Raw genomic sequence first — 18,574 nt, forward strand, 5'->3', positions numbered from 1 at the left:
TGCAATAGACTTTGAAGCTGATACTTTGGAAATTTCATTGTTCTATGAAGTAGTTGGACAGTCTTTACTGGAATCTTTTGGAATTTCTTGTTCTCATATCTTCCAATTTTCAAGAAAAAATACTTTTTCAGCTCAGATGTTTTATCCTATCAGAATATATCTAGCTATCCATGTTTCACAAGCAACTTGTCTTTAAATAAGAATAAATAATATAAGCCTCAGCTACAGAGATCATGTCCCGGTGGGATTCAAATTCTGAGAGAATATGGGCTTGGAAAAAGGTTCCTGTATTTTAGGAAAGAAAACTTTCTGTTGCTTGAGGAGATATTGGATGAGACCCCCCCTGGAAACTGTCCTAAGGAATGAAGAATAGAGTTGGTACTTCTATATATACATTTTTTCCTAGAAAACAAGAATTCTCGATTCTCACATGTATGCAATTAGAAAAGGATGGCAGGAAGCCAGCATGGCTGAGTAAGGACATCCTGGTACAACTAAAGTGTAAGAAAGAAATGCGTAGACAATGGAACCAGGTACATGTATCCTGAGAAGAATAAAGGGACACTGATTGGGTGTGTAGGGATAAGATCAGAAAAGATAAGTCACAGGTGGAGCTGAATTTGTCAAGGAATTTAAAGAAATATAAGAAAGACTTCTATGGATATGTTGGTCAAAAATGAAAGAATAGAGAGAAGGTCCTTCCATTATAATTAAGACAGAACCAGCAACAAATTACATTGAGAAGACTGAGGTACTTAACAATTTTTTACTTTCATTGTCACTGATAATCAGACTTCTAACATCCCTAAAGGCCCTGAACCTCAAGGCAGGCACTACGTCCATCACATTGTAAAAGAAGATGATATTCAAGATCTCCTGAGGACTGTAAACATAAGTAAGTTCATAGGACTCATGACATGCATTCCAAATGGTGCTGCCAGATGTAGTTGATAGGTCACTGCACACTATATTTGACAAGTCAAGGCAGTCAGGCAAGGTGTCCAGTTGAAAGGGAGCAAAGGGAGTATCTGGCCCATTTTTAAAATGAATCTTAAGGAGGATGCTGGCAACTGCTTACTGGCCAGACTCATCTCAGTGCCTGATAAGGTTAATGAAAACATCCTCCTGGGAGTTATGCTAAAGCATATGGAGTACTGGAGGTGATGAGAGATATTCAGCATGATTTCATGACCAGCTAATCTAATGGCCTTCTCTGGAGTAATTCACCAGTTGACAAGTGAGGAAAAACTGATGACATCTGCTTGGACTTCTGTAAGTCTTTGATGTAGTTCTCTCAAAACATTCTTACATTTAAACTGCAAATGTATTGCTTTGATTGTTGTATTATTAGGTGGAAAAGGAATTGGCTTGATTTAAAGATATCAATTAACAGCAAAATGTCCAAGTGGAAGCCAGTGACAAGTATCCCTCAAGGGACCATGCTGGGACAGATAGTACTGAGTATCTTAATTGATACAGTGATACGTTTGGTGTGATGGAGTGCACCCTCATCAAATTTGCATATGACATTAGGATGGATGGTGAAGTTGATAAAATAGTGGGAAAGGATGCCGTCCGAAGGGGCCTGGATAAGCTTGGGAAATGTATACCCACAAGAACCTAATGAGGTTCAGAAGGCCAAGTCTGAGGTCCTGTCCCTGGGTCAGGGCAATACAATATCAAGATAAACTGGGTAATGAAATGATTGAAAGAAGCCCTGCAGAGAAGGACTTGGGAAACTGCTGGATGAAAAATGAGCTGTCAGTGTGTGCTTACAGCCCAGAAAGTCAATCATATCTTGTGCTTCACAGAAGGGAGCAGGGCCAGCAGGTCTAAGGATGAGTCTCTCTACTGTGCCTTCATAAGGTCCCACTTGGAGTATTGTTACTGTATCCATTTATGAAGTTAATGTATCTTATCTGTATCCAGTTAAGAACTACATGGAAATGTTGGAGTGAGTGCATAAAAGGGTCACAAAAAAGGATCAAAGGGCTGGAGCATCTCTCCTATGAAGAAAGCTTAGGACAGGACAAAAGAAGTCTCTGTAGAGACCTCTTTGCAGCCTTTCAATATGTAGGGCAGGTTGTACAAAGCTTTGAGAAACTTGATCTAGTGAAAGTTGTCCCTGTCGATGGCAGGAGGTTCAGACTAGATGATCTCTACTGTCCCTTCCAGACTACTTTATCATTCTATGATTCTGTGAAATTGCCTGTCATTCAGGAGTCTTCATTCTTTAAATAAATTCTGTGGATGATTTCTATGTCTGGACAAGAATAGACAAACTGATACGACCATATTTTTTCACCTTGATCTTTCACTACGGAAAAGGATAACTACTTCACTGTTAAACGATTATGAATTTTGTCACTGTCTGATTATGGTCAGAAATGAATAGCAGTTAATGTTATCATTTTGCCAGGGCTTGACGTAAGTCCTTTTGTTTAAGGAAAAAACAAAAAATTGATAGTAAGAAAGAAAATATGAATATTTTAAATACTACAGTTAATCTCAAGTAACTTCAGCTATCTAAAACTTGGGCAGACAGTCTCAGATGGTTTGTTTTACATGTCAGCTCAATGGAGAAAAGGAGAAAACATTCAGGCACATCCAAAGGATTCACTACCCTCAGACAGAATTACTCTTCTGAATATGTATGTTCCTCTGTTGTATTTAAAGAGAGACTAAATCACTAACCAGAATTAAACCAACTTTTGGAAAGCCAGGTGGTGACATAAATCCCATCCTCTGATAAAGCATCTCTGTTAATATTTATTAATACATAGATAGCCACTCTAGTTTTTATTATTTACTATCAGGAATATTTTATATTTCCATTGTGTTAGCCTAAACACTTCTAAGAAAACTGATAATAAATGGAAATTAATGGCTACAAATACATATTCTCATTTTCCAATGCATAATATCTGCTCTTTTGGATAAGGGTTACTGCGTATTATTCCTCTCACAAGTAAACTACAAAAAAATTCCCTTGACTTCTCAAAGTGAAATTTTAACTCCAGAAGGTACAGTCAATGCAGACAATAATATCACGATAAAAAAAAGTTATCAAAATATAGGGGATCTAAATTGTTCATTACAATAAAGACATCCCTGCCCTGTAAGATAAAACTCAAAAAAAAACGTTGCCTTATTTCTGCAGTTGGAAATACAATTTTCCCCGTATGCACAAAAATAACTCAGTGACAGATATTCCCTTTTGCCTCAACATTTCTTTTAATTAAATTGGATACTGAAAAGAAGCAATTGTGACTCAAATCTTGATTAAAATTATATAAGCAAGCACATAAAACATAAACATAAATCCAGTACTAAAACTTATGTGCTAAACAGGAGATGAGTATGGAGTGATCTTGGCCCTAGACCAAATGATGTTTACTGGCTTACAGGCACACCAATAATATTTGGCTACTTTTTTAGTGGACTGGCTACATCCACACAACAGAGGAATTTTATGGGGTCTTTTCCGTGACCCTCACATATAATTTAGGCCTATTTTCCTCTGCTCAAATTATTTGAAGCAATGTAAACTTTATATTTCAGTTTCTATAGCACGAGATTATAGTACTTGTAATTTGCTCAGTAAAATGGCAGGAAAACAGTTGGAGCATTTGGATGTGGAAAGTCTGACATTAAATAGAGGGAGCCAAATCTGGCTTATTCTTATGCTGACTGGAAGCAATTCATTGTAAAAATATCCCAATCTAGATTTAGGTTTCATCGTGGAGAGTGCAAGCTGAAGCAGTAAGAAACAAAGATAACAGATCAGCAGCATTAATTGTCAAAGGACAAATATATTTTTTTGCTCTTTAGAGTTCTGAAAAACAAACATTCATTTGTCCATGAAATTTCAGATTTTGCTTTTTGGGACTTGGCCAGCAAAAAAGTGAATACAGATCTGAACACATTCTTGGTCCTTCCTCAGCCTTCTATTTTGCTCTGTTCTGAAAGTTCCCAGACTGTATGTATCTATTAAAACAAACAAAGATTTTCCCATCATTCTGTACAACCCCTGTTGAAAGAGAATGTAGCATCAGCTTTAAATGGCATTAATAAACACTTCAGAGCAGGAAACAGGCTTTATTTCATACAAATCTTAATTATATGAATTAGATGTCACATTCTAAAAAACAATAAAATAATATGCAACTCCCAGATTTCATTAACTCCTACAATTTTAGGTTATTTATTTTAGATTAATAACCTACATTTTAGGTTATTTTATTGAGAACAGAATCCTAGCCATCTCCTTTGGGCATAAGTCAGAGAGAGTATGAGCTCAGATGGACCTTAAGTTTTCTTTTTCTGATCTGTTACATCCTTAAATTGCTTTAGAACAGCCTAAAAATCAAATTCTAAGACCAGTACATACTGGCAACAAAATTAATGAAAATATTTTTTCCTAACCATTCATTGCAGTTGTTAGTGGGCTCACTCAGGAGCAAATTGTGGCTTTCTTTTTTTTTTTTTTTTTTCATTTTAGAGTAAATGTTGCTCTTTTGAAAGTGTATTTCAGTGTATAAATGTATACCCATTTTTGATACAATTCTTAATGAAACTGTAAAGTTCTTTGCAAAAAAATCTTTTTTATGTCATCAGTATAAATTGATTCAAAACACTTATAGACACATTCACTGAAGTGAATGCATTAGTCACTAACTACTGTGGTTGAATTAAGTACAATTTCCAGGTGAGGAAATCTGGCTGGTAAACAGAGAGTGTCTTAAATTACATCTTTTTGTGCTTTTATGGTTATCTTAAACACATGATAACGAGATTAAGTGAGACACAATACACTGATCTAGATGGAGATTGTTTTTGTTTAGGAACTGCTGTAACACAAACTATTGAATAATTCTTACTAAAATAAAATACTTTGTGTTCCAAGTCTATTTTCTGCATTTAAACCTGTAATATAAACTGCTGAGGAACACCTGAAATGATTTGTAGAGTGCATAACTAATATGCAGTTACACAATAATCAGCTCTAATACACAGGGTTCCTCCTTCCCTTCAATGAATACCTTTACTATTAGAAGAAAAAAGAAAATAAATTATTTTAAGTCTCCTCTTCATTGTCACACAAGATTTTTGAATAAATTCTGCTGGTAGACACAGATTTTAATGAGTCATGAGAGCAAACAACATTCATAAGACTTATCTCAGAAGTAGATCACCTGCAGACAGGGAATGCAACATTGAGAAAGTTTGACAACAGTAATAAAAGCCAGATGAGAAAAATGGGGAAGAGAGAAAATTAGGGTGAATTATCTCAAAGACTAAGAAGACATAAAAGTGCCAGGTGCCAAAACGTATGCTAAATTAGGATTTGGTATACACATATATTTCAGGAATAGGTCAAAGCAACATGCACCTGCTCATATGAAACAAGGACTTCTCTCTCTGGGCAACTTCAACTCTAGAGTAGAGTAGAGTACAGTAGAACAAAACAGAGCAGAACAGAAGTTACAACTCAATAAGGCTGAAGTTAACTTGTTCCATACAAAAAATAAAATGAGGGCAAAGCCATCATCAGCCTAGTAATTTGATGCCCTAATTTAATTTACCGCATGACTAATTTCGAGGACCTAATCTCTTTAATGTCTCTGATTCTGAAGTGGATTGAGAAATAAGATATTTTACTAACATTTAAATTTGTCATAATCCTGTAACATTGGTCAGAACTGAGACTTCTACTACTAAAGAAAAGCAAATTGACATTTTTAGTAATAAGTAACACTTTACGACACATAAATGGACCTTGAAAAATATTACAATCACTGCATCAACATTATAAATAGTAATTACACTGCTCAGCCCTTTATGTGTTAAAAAATGTAAAAAGAAATTTGATTTTTCAAACAGATGTTAATTCTCCTGTGGTAAAATATTCTCTGGAATATTTTACAAGCTTCTGGAAAGCTTGTGAAAGTTGTCATAAGTAACATTGACATCAGCAGGGAATTTATCCAAGGATTTCAGGGTTAATCTCCTAGACTGCAATTATTCACCTCAGAGTTCAGCAAGTTCTTGAAGAGACTAATGCAGAATAAGGACATTTTACTTTTGATTTTTACATTTCAGAAAAGATTGTTTCTATTTACTTTTAAGGTGGTGATTTAATGGTTATTAATAAAATGTTTTTATATAGGCTTTTGCAGGAAATTTCACATGAATAATGTGGTAAAGGAGGAGGTGATATAATTAGCAATGATTCATGTCTCAACAGAAAAACAAGAACAAATTTCTGTCCTTTACTATCTTCATTTGATGCAAACTAAGAACCTGGGCTTGAGGAGTTTCTGCACACTGTCTGGTTTAGTTTGGTCCTTGTTCAACTGCTCTCACATTTATATATATAAAAAAAATTTTTTACATCTATGAATATATTTATGCTGCACAGTACCAGAAGCTGCCTAATCATAATGGCTAGTAAATATTTCTATATGATTTTTTTTTGTTACGAATTTTGAACTTATTTGAATAAATACACTTATTTCTTATTTCTTGTATCACGATCACTTCAGTATCAAAGATTCTAATGCTAAGTGAGGTTAAGAGACTTAGTTAACAAAAAAAAGTTCTTTTCTTCCCCCTCCCCCCCCCCCCCCCTCCTCCCCCCCAAGACTTTAAATGCAGAGGAAAGAGTAAAAATTAAATTAATATATCTGTTAATTTTTCTGAGATTTGCAAATTCAGCTGCAAATGGCCAACAGAATTAGGCATGATCAAAAATCAACAGGTCTTGTATTTTGGAGTTGTTATCCACCTTAAATCAGTCATATAAACTTTTCTGATGACAAAATATTACAAACTTATTTTAAGACTTACATCATTAGAAGGATATGCTCCAATCAGACATTCCCTGTTCATGACAATACATGTAACTAAAGAGAGAAAAACAATATTTGTCAGCTGCCAGATGTGCTATTTTGAGTATATTCTGTAGACAGGGTGAAAAGGATAAGGCCTAACACTTTTGCTTTTTATTAACTCTCATTTTTAAGACTTCTGAAAGCAGTTTTTGTGATAATCTTCTCAGAGCTGCAGGAATATGCAATTCTCTGTGCTCTGGTGTCTTATATTATTATACTGTAAGTGTTCTGTGAAATCATCTTTGCAAAGTAGTTGCATAACAGATTGTGCCTTCAAAGGATTATGGATAACCTTATTCCTTAACCAAGAAAAATTGCAGTTTCCTTCAAACTGGACAGTTAGTAGGAAGGGAAAAGTTAAAGAAAAAAAGTAGCATTCGTAGAAAAAGTCAGTCACAGAGCATTTTTTCCACATTATCTGAAGTAAAATGAACAAAGGAGTTTAGATTATAAAATATAATCTTAAAAGATACAGATTCTATCTCAAACAATGTGTTTTCTTTGCATCTTTAGGAAAGACTTTAGTGAGATAACTTGAGAGACTAAATTCAGTTATTGATTTGCAACCACAAAATATTTCATATCGGCTTCCATCTCCTTGTAGTCTTCCTTAGTCATTGGGCTGCATGGAAATATCACTTCCAACAGGTAAGACAGGAGTCCTGTTAGACTCACACTCAGTCATCCACTGCCATTTTGTCCTAGCAAGATGTCCCTTGGATGAAGTACACAACTAAAATGAAAATACTTCACAGTATTTGGAAATATTCAAATGTTCCCAGAATTTTAAGCAATTCTCATGAATGGATGTTTGATGCTTGAGCACCAACCTAGATAGTTAACTAAACACATCAATGTCTTGACAAAACAGCAGAAGCAACATTATGGAGTTACAGTTCATAAACAAAGTAGTGCTTTCCCTCTGGAATTCAAAGATGTCAGAAACATGTTTCATGTTATTGTGGATCAAATACAATAAAATAATTTAATCACATTCAAGACAAAAAAAAAATCCTTTTTTTGGGGGGGGAAAAACTTTTCTCTATCAATTCTTTATAAATAATTCTTTGTAAAATTATATAATCTTCAAAACGTGCTTTTAATGGAGAAGCAAATTCAGCTGTAATTTTGAATTTGCTGTAATTCAGCTGTAGACTCATAAATAAGAATGCATAGCAATATCTAAAAAAAAGTTTGATGCTGATGAAAATTTGTTGAAGATATTCAAATTTTGTCTCTATTCACTTGTAAAAATCTGAAAAGCCATAGAAAACTGGGAACTGCTAAGAAAATACTCTTATCCCTTCCTTGCCCTAATCTTACTTTGACAAGTAGGCTGTGGTATTGTAGTTGTACGGAGCAAAGATATTACAGTAATCAATTATGCTGTGAACATACTGTTTATTAGCAGTGCTTACCTGCAATCTTTGCCTTCAGAGCTCAAATAGACCAATTTCCTCATTTGCTAAAATATGATGATTTTGCACACAGCTGATGAAGTCTGTTCTACAAACTGATTTGTTTCTTGATGGAAGAAAAAACTGTAAGCATTGGAAACCAGCTGGTAGAACTTGCCTTAGAGATCTATCTTTTTACATGAGTCCTAGAAATGAGAACTGGGGCCACAACACTGATTTACTTGATTAGGAGAAGAGCCAAAATTGCATGTGACTGACATTTTTGTTTTGTTTTCTTCCACTCACTTCTCATACAAACATTTTTGGGCCAAGTATAACATTTTGGTTTGGAATACGTGTATGCATAAAATTGAGGAAAATATATACTCTGTGATCCATCAGGATGAGTGAGGCTGCTGTCATGCTCCATGTTCATGCTTCCTGCCAGTAGCAATAATGAAGCCCTATTCTCAGAAGATACATGCACACAGGGCACATATGTGCACCACATACGTACCGATATCCATCCATACATATAGACATAGGTAGCTAGCCACATAAATCACAGACAACTACTCAGAACGCTCACAGGAACAGACAGGAACAGTACCAACACCTCATTCTGCTCCCTTCCCTGTCTGTAGAAGACAGAGATCTTGTAGCATGATAAAATACATACATGTATACACACATGTACTATATTCACACACTAATTCCTCTAGTAGATGAGTTCAGACTCAGTTGGCCACATGCATATCCCAGACTTCCTCTCCACTTGCTTCACCTGGATTTGTGAACCTCCAAAGCCACAGAGACCAGAACTATTTATTTTCCACATTTGTTCCTTCTTAAGTTACTTAAATTTCTGCCTTTCCTGCCTTTAGTTCCTCCTTTAAGCATAATAAATCTGATGCAATTCCAAAATAATCTTCCTCTCCATCCCACTATATGTTCCACCCTAGTCTGCAACATCCTTCAGCTGATACATACTCTGGGGAGAGCTGATGATGATTCACGGTAGTGGATTTCATGTCGGTAACTGAGGTTTTCCCAGACCAACCCTAGGACAGAGCAGCTCAGAGTGTTGGTGCAACTGCAGAATCATTAAGCTTGGACAAGACTTCTAAGATCATCTAGTTCAATTGCCAGCCCATCACCACCATGACCATTAACCATGACCCTCAGTGCCACATCTCCATGTTTCTTGAACACCTCCACGTATGACTACTTCATCACCTCACCTTCATCAGGGCAGCCTGTTCCAATGCATTACCATTCTTTCTGAGAATAATTTTTTTCTGGATATCCAATCTGAACCTCACTGGTGCAACTTTATGCCATTACCTCTTGTCCTATCACTATTATCTGGGAGAATAGGACAATACTTACCACCTCTGAGCCTGCTCTTCTCCAGACTGAAAAATCCCAGTTCCCTCAGCCTCCCTTCATAAGTCTTGTGTTCCAAACCCTTCATGAGCTTCAGTGCCCTTCTCTGAAAATGCTCCAAGGACTTAGTATTCTTCTTGCAGTAAGGGGCCCCAAAATGAAGGCAAAACATGAGGTGAGGCTTTGCCAGTGCCGAGGGACAATCATATAGAATCATAGAATGGCCTGAGTTGAAAGGGACCTCAAAGATCATCAAGTTTCAATTCCCCTGACATAGTTGCCAACCACTGGGCTAGGCTGCCCAGAGCCACGTCTAGCCTTGCCTTGAATGCCTCCAGGGATGGGGCATCCACAAGAACTCTGAGTCTTTCTTATGCTGGGGACCCCAGCAGACTTGGGGGCCATGGTGGATCAGATCATTCTTTTCTTATGAGTTAGGAAAAAAATCTTTCATGTTTTGAAACATTTTTGAATGACTCAGGAGAGGGAGGTTTTGTCCATCACATGCTGGACTCTGCTCCTTGTCAGAAAGGTTAACATTAACCTAACTTTATCTCAACATTAAGTGCACCATTAAATCATGCACATATTTTGTATTAGACATGCTTAAATGCTAAGCTGTACAGAAATGAACTTCTGGGACAAAATCTTAACTTTGTATTTTTAATAATCTTGTACAGTCAGTGAAGATTTGAGAAATAGGTTACATAAACTTAAGGAACAGTCATTTTGGTAACCTTTCATGTTTATGTTAAGGAGAAGGATTCTGTTTAATTTAGATACTGCTTAGTAAATTTCTAGCAATAAGTAGTGATGGCATGCAAATATTTTTTAATTAAAAAACAAACAGTATCATTCAGTCACACGATAAAAGTGTTAAAACTTAAATACTCAAATTTGGTTCTTGCAGGGTTAAAGGACCAATGGGCTAGAAATTTTTCAGCTACTTTAAGATAAACCTAATAAGTCCTCAGAGAGTTTAGTAAAATAAGCATAAATCTATATTTAAATAACACATTTTTAAGATTTCTAGTTTTTCCTTTTATTTAGATACAGAAATGACAACATGAAATAAAATAAATCCCTAACTACATTTAACTATTCATGCCTTTTTGGTAGATACATATTTACTACAGTTTAAATTATTTTTTAAAAATAAATTTAAAACAAATCAATATTCGATCTTATATTGAAGTTGCAGAACCTTGACAAAGAAGAGTCATTCCTCCTAATGTCTAGAAGAAAATTCATGATGGACATGGAAGAGGAGAACATTAGAAAGGCTGTGTTGTGTGTGCACTGCAAAGAACATGCTTATCTTCTTAAGGTCTTACATTTCTTATGCTTATCTTCATTTCTGGTGAGGATCTCTCATAACTCTCAAGGAATTACCCAAAGAAAACAAAGCTCAGAACACACAAGGGATTGGTGCCTGTTTTATCGGTCATATCTAGAAGTAATAACTAAAATTTCAAACTTATTTTAGCTGTATTTCAGAATGGGACTGAAAAATTACTCAGAATGATTTTTAATTATTTTATTTTCTTTGATGTCTCTTTCCAATATAGAACCTACGAAGGAAAATCTCATTTGAAATAGGAACATTCACAAATTAATTCTACAACCAGTGAAAGTAAAGATAGAAATTGAAAATCTTATGAACTATCCCATTTGTATTCATGCCTAGCCACATTTATTCTCAAGTGCTAGTGTGTTTGCTCTCCAGGTGCAAATATGGATTTGAAAGAACTAGGAAAAACTATACAATAGTAGGAGAAGCTGTGGTAACAATGGATCTATCAGGATTAATAGAATAACACCTGCAAAACTTCTGATGGAGGCCAGCTGCATACTGGAGGTAAAATAAATCTCTGACAATATCTTCCACACAGAAATAAATGCTATTTTCCACAACACTTTCAGGGAACAATTCACGGATACTCTTCTCACAGTCATATGAATGCCTGTTGAACACCTTCCTACATTACAGTAAGATTATGTTCTCTTCTGCAGGGTTAAATGCCATGCTATTACTGGCTTCGAAGTTTTTTTTTTCTATTCAGTTCAGTAAAAAAGGTTTAAATATGTCAACAGAGGTTCACAGATTGGAGGATCCAAAAGGAATTGAATTGATCCAGTAGTACTTCTATTTGCAAAATATGTGCAGCTCTGTTATAACTAGTTACACCAATATGCTGTGAACAAGGAATTTTGTATTTTTAAATTGGCTTGCTCATCCATACTAACAATATTAAATACATACTGCTGTCATATTATTAAATTAACTTTCCCTAATTCTAATAATAAAGAGATTTACTACAGGAGAGATCAACAGGTTAATTTATTGGAGGAACAAACTAGCCATTAGTAGAATGTGTAGGTTAAAATGATTTCAGTCATAAATCAGATTTATGTACAAAACAACACATTTGGGTATGCCAGACCAAGCTCTGCTTCCACAGAAAACTGCTGAGGTTAGATTATAACACTTTAGCAAAATACACTTGACTAGTCTCAATGGACATCAACACATACTGCTGTTTAGAGACTGCTAAGAAATCCCTTGCTAAATTTTTATAACCTTAAATTCAGGTTAAAATGCAAGCTCCGCTTTTCCATCCCATGAATTGCTTATTCAAATATGTTCAAACAAATTTTAAATATCAGGGAGTCAAAATATATGTCACAATGTATGTCTTGAATAATAAAGCTAATTTGCTTAAACACATCTGTATGATTCAGGAATCCAATTTTGGTCAGTATTTCCAGCCTGAAGCTCCTAAAGGACTTGCATGCTTTTGAAAATACTTCCTATGACCCTCAGAACTGAGGGTCACTTAAATGAGATCACTTAAATGATCTGCTTGTCTAGGTTATGATTCTCTACATCATAAAGCAGTTGTGTTCTTATTGGTTTCTGTAGGTAATTTTGAATTGCTTCAGTAGGAATTATAAGCTGTAAAAGACTTTGAAATGTTACTGGTATGCATCCAGGGTCACTTTAGAAAGCAATTGCTCTTATGTTTCATCCTTAAAGCATTAAATTCTAAAACAAATAAGACAATAGTTATTTTTATAGCCAAAGCAGATCTCGTATCTGTATTATTGTAATTTCTACCAACAGATTATTAAAGAAATTAGATAATGGACAAGGCAATTTCTGAAAAATTAAAATATTCAATATACAGCACAGTAACAACAAGTATATTTGCAATGTGAAAAATCTAACAAGTGTTTCAAATTCTTTAGAGCATCATGAATATTCTTCATATTTGTAGACTGAAATATTTTTATGTGTGCTATTCCGTTTAACTTCAGTTGTATTATTAAAATCCTGCACCATCCAGGGCAGAAATCATGGTGACATAATGGGTTCTTCACAGCCAAAATCACCATTCTCCTCCAACAGAAATATTCAGCAAAAAGATGAACTCAAACGAATAATTCACATAATATCAATATTTGAGAAATAGCTTGTCTTATTTTGGAGAGCGGATACACTAAGTTTTGAGATATATATGTACATATATAGATTCACTTCTGAGAAGTTGTAGGATTTCCACATTTTTTTTTCCCTTTTCTGGAAGAAAGAAAGATGTGAAATTTCAAAATGCTTCACAGTAGAAATTTTGAATGCTGTTTGGCTTTATTGATTTGGAAGCCACACATTTAAGATTTTGCATCTGTGGTGCTACTCTACCTGCAGAATGAACTTTCAGAACTATCAGTGTGCTCAGATATTTCAGCATCTCTTGAGGTTGCCTGCAAACCTGGGATTTCATTGGACTTGACAATACATGGTGACAAAGAAATAGTCTGTAACCCTAGACAAGGCAAGAAGAAAAAGATTAATGAACAAAAGAAAGAAAAAAAAGAAGCACATGAAACTCGAGTGAAAGTACTTTCAAACACTTTAATCACATATTGCCAAAGGTTGCTTCTACTTTCATGACTGCAGTTCAATCTGGACTCCTCTACTTTTAATCATGCTGGGGAACGGTTATGACAGTATACTTTGTATTTCAGCTTACATCCCTAAACAGGATGTGCTTGCATGGGCATGAAAGTGCACCTTGAAGCTGGCTCTGTTCATCCAGCTCATGGTATGGTTAGAAGAAGCCAGGTTAATTTGTATAAAACTCTATAGGTGCACACATCTAGCTGCAGAGAACTGAGTGTAGAATGGCTTAATTCTAATGCACTGTGTAGTCATAAAGTGTTAACTTTGTAACTCTGCATATCTGCCCATAATTTCAGACTAGCTCCTGGTTAAAATAGCCTACATGCAGTCAAATAAAACTTGAAAAAAAGAATCTTCTAGCTGAGCAGCTAAATGTTTCTGAAGTCCAACATTTTCCCCTTGGGTTTATTCTCTGCAAGGCCAGAGATAAAGAGAAACAAGGTAGACTTGCATACACAAATGTATGACTTGAAATCATTTAAATGTTGCACCAATAAAATCACCTTCAAAGATGAGATTTTCATAATATCCTCAATTTTAACAGACATACAACAGACACACAACTATCCAAATGTGGAAACAAATTGCAGAGTCTAAAAAGCATGCAGAATTAGAAGATAAATTGTTACACTATGAGCAGCACTAACTTGTGCAAAACTAGGTGAGTCACAGCACACAAAAATTGAAATTCCACTTTCTGATTATTTCAGGATGTGGCTCCTCAGGATCTCCTACATTGCATACATCACCTGCCCATCAGTTAGTTATTGCCAGTGGACAATAATCCCATGTTTTTTTCTGTACTCTGATAGTCAGTAGTAAAGTGACCAAAACAGGGCTGACATCCTGCAGAAAATGAGAACAAGAAAATAGGTCATCACAAACATCATTGGCTGATGTTATTCATGTGCAAAATACTGAACATATAAATATATGAGTTTATACAAAACCTCTGACATGATATGCATTTTGAAGAACTCTCAATTGATTATGCTCTGGAAAGGAATTCTGCTCTTCCATTTGTACAACAGCACATTTACAGAAGAAAAATTAGAGCAGCTCTCCCAATACCTACACCTCTGAGTGTTCCATTTAGTTATTAAATTAGTGGTAATGTAATGAGAAAGGGAACACACTAGATTAGATTTGTAACAAACTCTACAGTCCCATTACAGCAAGCAAAATGACAGTGAGTGGCAATGAGGTAAACAGAAAATATATATAAACCTGGATGGGAGCACAGAACATAGGCAAAGACGAGGCCACTGAAAACTTCTGTATCATATATATAGCAGTATTTCTAGAAATGCATCATTTGGTAGGAGGAAAAAAAAAAAAAGAGGAAAAAAGGGAGAAAAAAACGAGAGAAAGAAAATCATCCTCAGTGGAAACAGAGTAGACATATACTGTTCAGGGAGGTTCGGATAGGATAGAAGGAAGTTTCTTCTCTGAAAGTATGGTCAGGCACTGGAACAGGCTGCTCAGGGAAGTGGTTGAGTCACCGTCCCTGAAGATGTTCAAGAAGTGTTTAAATGTTGTACTAAGGTTTAGTGGGGAAATAAATATTGGTGGTAGGTAGATGGTTGGATGATGTTAGAGGTCTTTTCCCACCTTGGTGAGTTTATGATTCTATACAGAGGTATAAACACAAACAGGCACAGAGAATTCAAAATGATGCATATTAGCATGTAAAAAATGCTGTTAAAAGTACTTCATCTTATGTAGATTTGTAAAACAGGATACTTAATAAATACAGTGAAAATGTGACTCAGCTTGCTGTCCAAAGATTCAAAAAAAAAAAAAAAAATCAGTATTTTCTGAAATGTATAAATTCTTTTTTTTTTTTTAAAAAAAAAAAAAAAAAGCAGTGGAGAATACTTTTGCTGTTACTAAGTAACCACTACATAAAGTGTTTAAAAATTTGAAAATTTTCTAGCTTTAAAATGCATTCAGTGCAATGGTTTGAGTCAATAAATTTTTACAAAAAGATTCCAAATTTCTCTACTGAATTTCTAAAAAATTTCAAAAATCTCTACTGAAAAGCAGAGGGGTGGTCTGACAAAATGGTATTTGACATGGAAGTGTATGTGAAGCAAAAGGGGGATCACTGAATTCCTCCAAGCAGAAAAAAATTGACATTCATCAACTCTTGCTGAATATTATGGAGACCAAACAGTGGATGCGAGTGGGTATTGCGTTTCATCAGTGGTGACAGAGACATGAAATATAAGCCACATTCCAGATGGCCATGCACAGCTATCACACCACAAAACGAAGAGTATCTCAATGAGCTCATCTGTGTAAATTGGCAGATTATGATCAGGGAACTATGTATGGAGCTGAACATCTGCTTCAATGCCTTGGAAGCAATGGCCACAACGTTGGAATATTGCAAGGTTTATGCCAGGTGGGTCCCACAAATCTTCACACAAGAACAGAAAGAACACTATATGCAAGTTAGCCAGGACCTGCTGAACCAATACGAGCCTAAAAGTGACAGTCAGTTTCCTGGATCACACCATTATTTGTGACAAGAAATGATGTCACTACTGTGATCCAGCATCAAAACAGCAGTTCATGGAGTGGTGATGTGAATTCCCCCTCAAAGAGAAAGTTCAAGACGCAGACATCAGCAGGTAAAGTGATATGCACTGCCTTTGAGAATAGAAAAGGGATAGAAAATCCTTCTGGGTTTCCTGGAAATTGGACAAAATATCAACTCTGAAAACCATATTACGACACTGTCTAAGCTGAAGGTTTTACTTCCAGAGTCAAGATGGAGAAGAAGACAACCTTGTTGGTTGTCTTCTTGCTCTTGCTGCACAACAACACTAGGCCCCAAACCAGTTTAAAACCGTGGAGTGCATTATTAAATTATTAAATATTTGATTCATGTACCCAAATAAATTTAAGACTGTCTGGGACTCAGTTTCCTACAAATGGTTATTTGAAGCAAAAAAAAGATAATTTCACTTACAGTAGCCAAAATATTTAAACTGGTTTGCATTGCATCAGCCTCCAACTTACCAAATGAACTCTGTAAGTAGTAGAAGATGAACTCTGTAAGTAGTAGAGGTGTACTTCCACAGCAATTCAACCACAGAGCTCAAGGCCTGCGAATGTGTTCACTGTTGTTGAGTTTTACTAGATTCACTAAACTCATCTGCATACTCATAAGCTCTTTCATATATCTTGACAATAGAGGATTGATGGCTTAGATTTTATACACATTAAAATACAGATGGATCTTGTATAAATCCAAAGTCTGTGTAAAGCTTTTATGCATCATTCCTTTTAGTTGAGCTAAATACTGAGCACAATGATCAGTAAAAGGAAATATTTTTGCATAGTCTGGGCTTGCTCTTTAAAATACATTTTCCAGAAATTTCACTTAATGTTTCATAGTTGTTCATCTTTTGTTTCAGGATCATATAAGAGCTCTCCAATTCCTGTAGGACTGGAGAACTGTTGATATATTGCAGAGAGAAGAAAAAAATATCCATTAAAAAATAAAATAAAATATCTTATAAAAATAATTTAACGTTTCATTTAAATTAGCCAAACTTCCCCATATTGCAAGTCCAAATCATTGTTCACGCTTCACATATTCTGTAATATCTACTCAGAAATTTGAGGATAGCATATGAAATTATGACAAAAAATAAAAGAAAATATCTGTATGAGAAACAAATCTATGGAAAAGTCAAATCACCATGTGAGAGTTTTCTTTACATTCATATATATACTATAGATAAATACAGAATAGAAACTGTTTGAAATCTCCTTTTCTTTTTCTTAGAAAAAATGTTCATTGACACAGTCCAAGTAAGATTTTCAAACACTGAGCTTTTCTGTGAAGAATTCCTGTGCATTTGGACATGATAATACAGTGACAATAAAATAAATAGTTAACAAATATGCATTTTGGATTATGCTAAGTTAAGCAGGTGAAGTAAAGACTGAATTAAATTAGTTATTTTAAGTAAAGACAATGATTAGAGCTTGCTAGAAAACAATGATTTATTTTCCTGACAGTTTTAAAGTTACAGATTTGCTCTTTTTTTCCACTTTGTCTTGAAAGCAAAACCTTTTAAATGCTACTGCGAAATGGATTTGTGTCAAAATGTTTCATACTGAAAAGGTCAAGTTTTTGATGCAAGCCCTTCTCTCCTGACTGATCATTCTTAATAAAAGCCTTTCCACTAAAATTTTTGTCAAAATCTATGTACCTGGATTATTTCTGAAAAATGTTTTTTCTCCAGAAAAACATTTTGTTCAAATGGGAGTTTTCCATAAGCAGCCAAAAGTGTGATTGCTAGCATCCTAGAGATTTGTGGTTGATTATTTTTAAACTTACACTTCTTCACACCACCATACACAGTGGTGCCACCATACATCCTTCCTAACAGGCAGAAACTCTGTTTGTTCTTGCTAATTTTGTCTCCTGTGTATCCAAAATGTAGCCCAGGTGACTGCAGAATTTGCTGCCACTAGAAGAAATGTTATTGCAGAGTTCTCATCTATTTTATTTCCAAAAACAAGTAACTGAGTTTTTCTCTTCATCAATATATTTAGAGGGTGAAGGAGACCAGGGAAGAGTTATCTTTGAAATGCTTTTTTCATGGTTGATGAAGACTGGTTATAAGTCACTATAGGTAGCTCAGAGAAGGATGACATTAACAATTCTTTTTCTTAAGAAGACAAATGGAGCTAAACAGATTTATGATGAATGTTCTTTTTTCATCCTTATAAAATTTATGATTGCACCCTAACATAACATGGTCTGTTTTTACACAAGTTCTAGAAGTCACGCATTTATTTTACCTCATGGAAAATATACACATACATTAGGACTGTAGCAGTGACAAGAAGTGCGTATAAAAATATATCATTTGACTTGATTGTTATGCCATATATGTCCAAATTAAAGGAATAAT

This window comes from Lagopus muta, chromosome 3, assembly GCF_023343835.1.
Source record: "Lagopus muta isolate bLagMut1 chromosome 3, bLagMut1 primary, whole genome shotgun sequence".
In the NCBI taxonomy this organism is placed as follows: Eukaryota; Metazoa; Chordata; class Aves; order Galliformes; family Phasianidae; genus Lagopus; species Lagopus muta.